Source organism: Rhincodon typus, chromosome 5 (genome assembly GCF_021869965.1).
Source record: "Rhincodon typus isolate 14 chromosome 5, sRhiTyp1.1, whole genome shotgun sequence".
In the NCBI taxonomy this organism is placed as follows: Eukaryota; Metazoa; Chordata; class Chondrichthyes; order Orectolobiformes; family Rhincodontidae; genus Rhincodon; species Rhincodon typus.
In genome coordinates this window covers 41,745,278-41,751,277 of record NC_063336.1, presented here as the reverse complement: position 1 = coordinate 41,751,277, position 6,000 = coordinate 41,745,278, and the positions used below count along the sequence as shown (strand labels likewise).

The 6,000-nt window shown below is 36.3% G+C and overlaps 1 long non-coding RNA gene across 1 annotated transcript in view; it reads left to right on the top strand.

The window, feature by feature from the left end:
- The first annotated feature begins 1,252 nt into the window (after positions 1-1,252).
- LOC125483063 overlaps positions 1,253-6,000 on the top strand; it is a 28,871-nt gene continuing 24,123 nt past the window's right edge. The window contains exons 1-2 of the long non-coding RNA XR_007262047.1: positions 1,253-1,354; positions 1,657-1,773. This is a non-coding gene — a long non-coding RNA (uncharacterized LOC125483063). The remainder of the gene's footprint in view (positions 1,355-1,656; positions 1,774-6,000) is intronic.

The window sequence follows — 6,000 nt, the reverse complement described above, 5'->3', positions numbered from 1 at the left end:
AGCAAAGATGTTATGCTTTGGTTATACAGGATATTGGTGAGACCACATCTCAAATTTGCAATTCTGGTCTCATGTAAGGAAGGATGTAAACGTATGGATGCAGATCAGAGGAAGTCTACAGGATTGATACATGGAATGAGCAGGTTTTCATGTGAGTAAAGGCTGGAAGACTTATTTTTTTTCATTAGAGTGTAGCCATATGAGGGGTGACTTGATTAATGTAATAAGATCCTGAAGCGTCTTAACAAGGTGGGCGTGGAAAGGTTGTTTCCTCTTGTAGGTCAGTTCAGAACTAGGGGTACTGTTCAAAATTAGAGGTCACACTTTTAAGTCACAGATCTGCTTTTTTTTCCTTTCAGAAGGTTGTACAACTTTGGAACTCTGCCTCAGAAAGTGGTTACGGTAGGATCATTGAATAATTTTAAGGTTAAAGTATATAGTTTCTTATTATCAAGGGTTATTGGGTGGAGGGATGAGGTGGGTAGGTAGAAATATGGAACTTGAAACAAGAATCAGCCTCAATCTTATTGAACAGCAGAGCAGGCTCAAAAGTCTGAATGGTCTATTTGTGCTCCTAATTTTTATGTTTTCATTCAATTTTCAATTATTTCACAGCTATTTATGAACAATACAATGAAAATAATAGTACTATATAAATACAATTTATTCCTTTTTTAATGGATTTGTTTGATATTGCAGTCATTATCTATACTAATAGTGGATATTCAATTGCTATTCATTATTTTTCATTGATGTACGTACTAGTTAGAGACTTGAATAAAACTTGTTCATACATATCCTGCAAAATCCAAATACCACAATTCAATACAACCGTTGAGTGTTGTCTTCTACTCCACATGATTCACATCCCCTGAGATGTTTCACTTCAATTGTGAAGTGAAAGCACCCTTAGGCAATCAATGGAGATGCACATTAAAAGGCTAATTGGTGACTTCAAATCCCTGTAGAAAAAAATGCATCTACAGACGAGAATTTTGCAGGAAAGAATGTCACACACAATTTTTCCTAATTAAAATCACTTCAGCACTGCTGTCCTTCAAACTTTCCAACAGACTAGGCAATAATGTCAAATGTACCTTTTATTTAAAACCGTTCCATTGCCTTTGAAAAGTTTATTCCTTGAGCATCCACATTCTAAATGTATAAAGCATTAATGGGATGGGCATGATTGCAATTGCTTTAGGCTGTTACTAATGTAATTTACCTTGTTTAAATTGTTTGATTTTTCAGGCATGGGGTAGATGTGATTGCTTGTGCTATTGCCTTAGAAAGAAGCATTTTAGTTCTCATGCTGCTGGGAATGCTTTAACATATGTGAGGGAGGCTAATTCAGGTAGGTGGATACTTTATGATTCTGACAGTATTTTAATTTGAGGCCTGGTGAATATTGTTTAAAATTAAGTCAGAGGAGATAACTTCATTACATGGTATTGCTCGTTATATTGTTACTAAGCAACAGTTCCTGACATTACTAAATAATTTGACAAGTTAATAATATGTAGTAGATGTTCTCTTATATATCATGCAAGATAGGTCAAATTGGATGATAAGAGAATTTTAAGCATAACTTGCGTCATAAGTACATTGACCTTCCATGATCTTCAGTGTCAGTTTCAAGTTCATTTTTCCTTTCAGGCCACCCTATTAAATTAGTCATGAGCTCATGTTGAAATAATGAGGATGAGCAAAACTGGAGACAATGCAAATTAAGAGGAAATCCTCTCACTGGATGGAGACATACCCAGCACTAAGGTAACCTCATTCAAGCTCATTTACAGGCTGCATGAGTTGGGTTTGAACTTGGCTTAATTGTTTAACATTCTATTGTAATCTAGCAAGCAGACCCTGCTCAGCACAAAGATCATGTGGTCTTCCTAGGTTTACAGTCTTTGACCTTTTTTGTATTGCTGAATAAATGTCTCACTATCTATATAACTGATTGAATATTTGATAGATTCAGGTGATCAACTTTAAAGTACCAACATGCAACATATAAATACAGGGGTTCTTGTGTTGCAGTGGTAGTGTCCACACCCCCGCACCAGGACTCCTGAGTGCAAATTTCACCAGCTCCATGGTGTGTTTTAACATCTCTGAACAAGTTGATTAGGAAAAACCGTAACACATAAAAACAGAAAGTACTGGCAAGATTCCCCAGGCTTGGCAGCATATCTGTAGAGAGAAACAGATTAACATTTTAACAATGAAGAAGAGTTATACTAGACTCAAAATGTTAACCTTGTTTCTCTCTCCATAGATGCTGTTAGACCTGCAGTTTCATTGTTTTTTTTTCAAAAAAAACAAAGTTCTGGTGCCTATTATCAACAGTTTTAACAGGTGTCCTAAACATAAATAAGTTATAGTGGAATACACAAATTTCTACAATATTCTTTCACGATGTGGGCATTGCTGGCAAGGCCAGGATTTGTTGCCTGTCCTTCAAAAGATGGTTGTGAGGAAATAATGAAACTACTGAAAGTTAGCTTTAAAAGTCATTACAAGAATGTTCCTGGGCAGTTTGGGAAATAGACATGGAGAGCAGACAAGGGTGAGGTAAAGAAACGATAAGGCCTAGAACTAATTTGCCAAGAGCAAAAGGTACATGTTAAGGCTCGTGGAGCTACTTGCAGCTGAATACCATTAACAGCAGGTTCCCAAAGAAACATTTAGACAAATAACTGAATGTTTTATAGGGTACTTCAAAATAAAGTAAATCGTTTTTGAACTAAAAACCTTGTTGATCCCTGAAAATGGATGCCTCAGATAGGTGGTGGGTAAGAACTCAGAACTCAGAAGGAAGAGTCCCATCCAAAATTCCTGAATAGTTTAAGAGGTCGAGAAGACTTGAGGCTCTGAGAAGAGAAGTGGAAAAAGAAGAATTATGAAAGAGCTTTTCACATGTGCCAGCCAAAATGGCTGATGTGGACTAGTACTCAATTCTTAGCACAGTCGTATATATAATTAATGTGGTGGATATTAAACTAAGAGTAAACTCACTCCCCCACCATATTGGTTACAGTTAATCCTTGCTGATTGAAAGATTAACATCATGACTATATTGCAGTCTGGAATAAACATGCGGCTAGAAATTGAAAGTTTCTGTAAGTATAGCACTTTGTGTTCTTTGCTCTTTGAACTTAAGCAGGGATCAACAAGGATCAGGAGGACATAACTTAAAGTTAACCAGAGAGGCTAACAGTATTTCTGCACACTTTTTTGTTTCTTAGTGCAACATCATTGGAGTTTTATCAGATCATGCTGTAGAAATAGATCACTTAAGTCTTGTTGCTCTTGCCTCAGTTGACAGAAACAGGAATGCAGGAAAATGTTCAATCTTTCTACATTTCAGACTTCGAAATAAATCTACATGCAGCATATGAATATTGAAGCTATTTGGAGATACTTTTCCAGCCAACTCATTCAAAGATGATGCAGTATGTTATCCATTTGATCTCAAAAAAAAAATCATATATCCAAACATGCTTATTGTATTACTCAATTAACTTTCAATACTTTCACTGAATTTGAATATTTTGGAGAATCACAGATGATTGAACATTACAATCATGTCATCCTCAATATGTTGTAATCGTAAAATGTAACAATGTCGACAAAGCAATTATGTCAAATCCTCAGTACACTCAAATCTAAGAAATGTCCTTGCTACTCTACTGGAGTCATTGTATTGTTAGGCTGAAAGTACCTAACAGTTTCTTTAAGGTCTGAACAAAATTAATACAAGAAGACACAAGTTCTTCAATCTGAAGCACATTTATCAGCTTAATTTAGTATTATTTACCAGAGGCATATGCAAACTAATGAGTAAATCTATTAGCTTAAACTACATAGTACACATATACACAAACATGCAAGTCTCACACTGTCTTCAATTGGTCAGGGACTTTGGTGATGGTGGCACTCGAAGGTTTATCTCCGATTCCATGGCATTGTCTTGTGAACCCCAGCCTGATGGTGAAAAGTCCAATGACTGGGATCAACTCCCTGATATTAATACTATTCCATTGTGTGCTGTATCACTATTTCAGAGCACTTCCAGAACTTTTCCAGACATGCTATTGCACAGAAAACAAGTTGAAAAGATCTCCGGGTGATTCTGTGTTAAATACATAAATTAAGGTTTCCACAGACAATTAAGGTTTTGTAGTTACCTCTCTCCAAAACAGGCATTTTTTTTTTTTTACACACCAGGCTTACTTTCATGTATTTTTCCACTTTGCCTCAATTGCTTAATGTCATGTCCTATTAATCCTCAATTGTCAACCCTTAATGGTCTAGTTTGAAGATATCTGTTTTAAGCCCAAGACTGCAGACATCAAATCAATTTTTGTTTATTATTGGTATATATTACTGCTGAATGGTTTGATTTAAGTGCCAAACTCACCTGATGTGACTTGCACCTACAAACGTGATTACAGTTACTCACAATTTTAGGGTCAATGTTAGTTATGATCAACGAACACATTAGTGATAAAATGTATAAATATAGAATTGAAAATAACAAAAAAATTTAAAGGAAGTGTCTGAATTGACGGGGGGAGGGGGGAGGTGGTGGTGGGACACAAATCTTTATCAATTAGGGAAGTCTCAAAAGGCAACTAAACCCATTGCCAATTGTTGCCGAGGTGAAAGGAAGAGAAGACTAACAAGGGATAGGCAAAAATAAAGTGAAAGGAAAGTATAAGCAGGGTCATCAAAAAGGTGACAGATGGCTGCATGATGTATGAGCAAACTGACCATTTGTGCTAAGTACAGGAAGTGATTCAAATAGGAGAAGAGAAAAGGAAATAAGTGATAATAGAGGATAGTACAGTATTGAAGGTAGACGCTGTTCTGTGTAGCCAAGAGGGTGAGTCCAGAGTGGTATTTTGCCTAACTGGTGGCACAGTTCGGGACATCTCCTCAGGGCTGGACAGGAACCTTGAGTGGGAGAGGGAGGATCCACTTGTAATTGTCCTTGAAGATACCAATGACATAGGGAGGACAAGGAAAGAGTTTAATTTGAATTGATTTGATTTGATTTATTTTTGTCACATGTGCCCAAGTACAATGAAAAGTTTTGTTTTGCATGCAGCACAGGCAGATTATAACATATAAGGACATACAGATCATAGAGTGATTGAACAGAGCGAGGTGTACAAAGTTACGGCTGCACAGGAGGTGTACAAAAGCAAGATCAACATTAGATTTGAAATTTGAAGCAGTTCAATAACAGTGGGAAAGAATCTGTTCTTGAACCTGTTTGTACATGTGTTTAAGCTTTTAGAGTTCAGTTTAGACAGTGTGAGGAAACAGGCAACGGACTGAAGAACAGAACTTCAAGGGTAATAATCTTTATATTGAAGAGAGTACATAAGATTAATGAAATTAATACATGGTGCAAAGACTGGGGCATGAAAAGCTCTTGGTCATGGGCACTGGCATCAGTAATGAGAAAAGTGGGGAATTTACATTTAGAACCATCTGGACCCTGCGTGATCTTGGACCTGTGTTCTAAAAAACTCTCTAACTGGTGAAGTACAGAAAGATTTAAACAAAATAATGTGTGAAGGATCGAGTTTATGCTGATGTAATAAGTCAAGGGGAGAATTTAAAAAAAAAAAGTGTATTACTTAAATCAAGAACAATTTTGGATTTCTGAGGTACAGAAAGATCTGAGTATTATAGTGCCTGGATCTCAAAAGGGTAGTAGCAAGGTTCAGAATGTAATCTAGAAGCTTAATGTGAAGCTATCTATTATTGTAAGAGGAATTGACCATAAAAGTAAAGATGTTATATTTTAATAATACAGGGTATTTGTGAGACAGTATCTCAGATACTATGTGCTGCTATAGTCTCCTTATTTAAGGAAAGATAAGAATGAGACAATTCAAAGGAGTTCTACAAGATTGATACCTGGATTGAAAGGATTGTCTGACAAGGAAATGTTGGTCTCAATGGGCTAGTTTCCACTGGGATGCA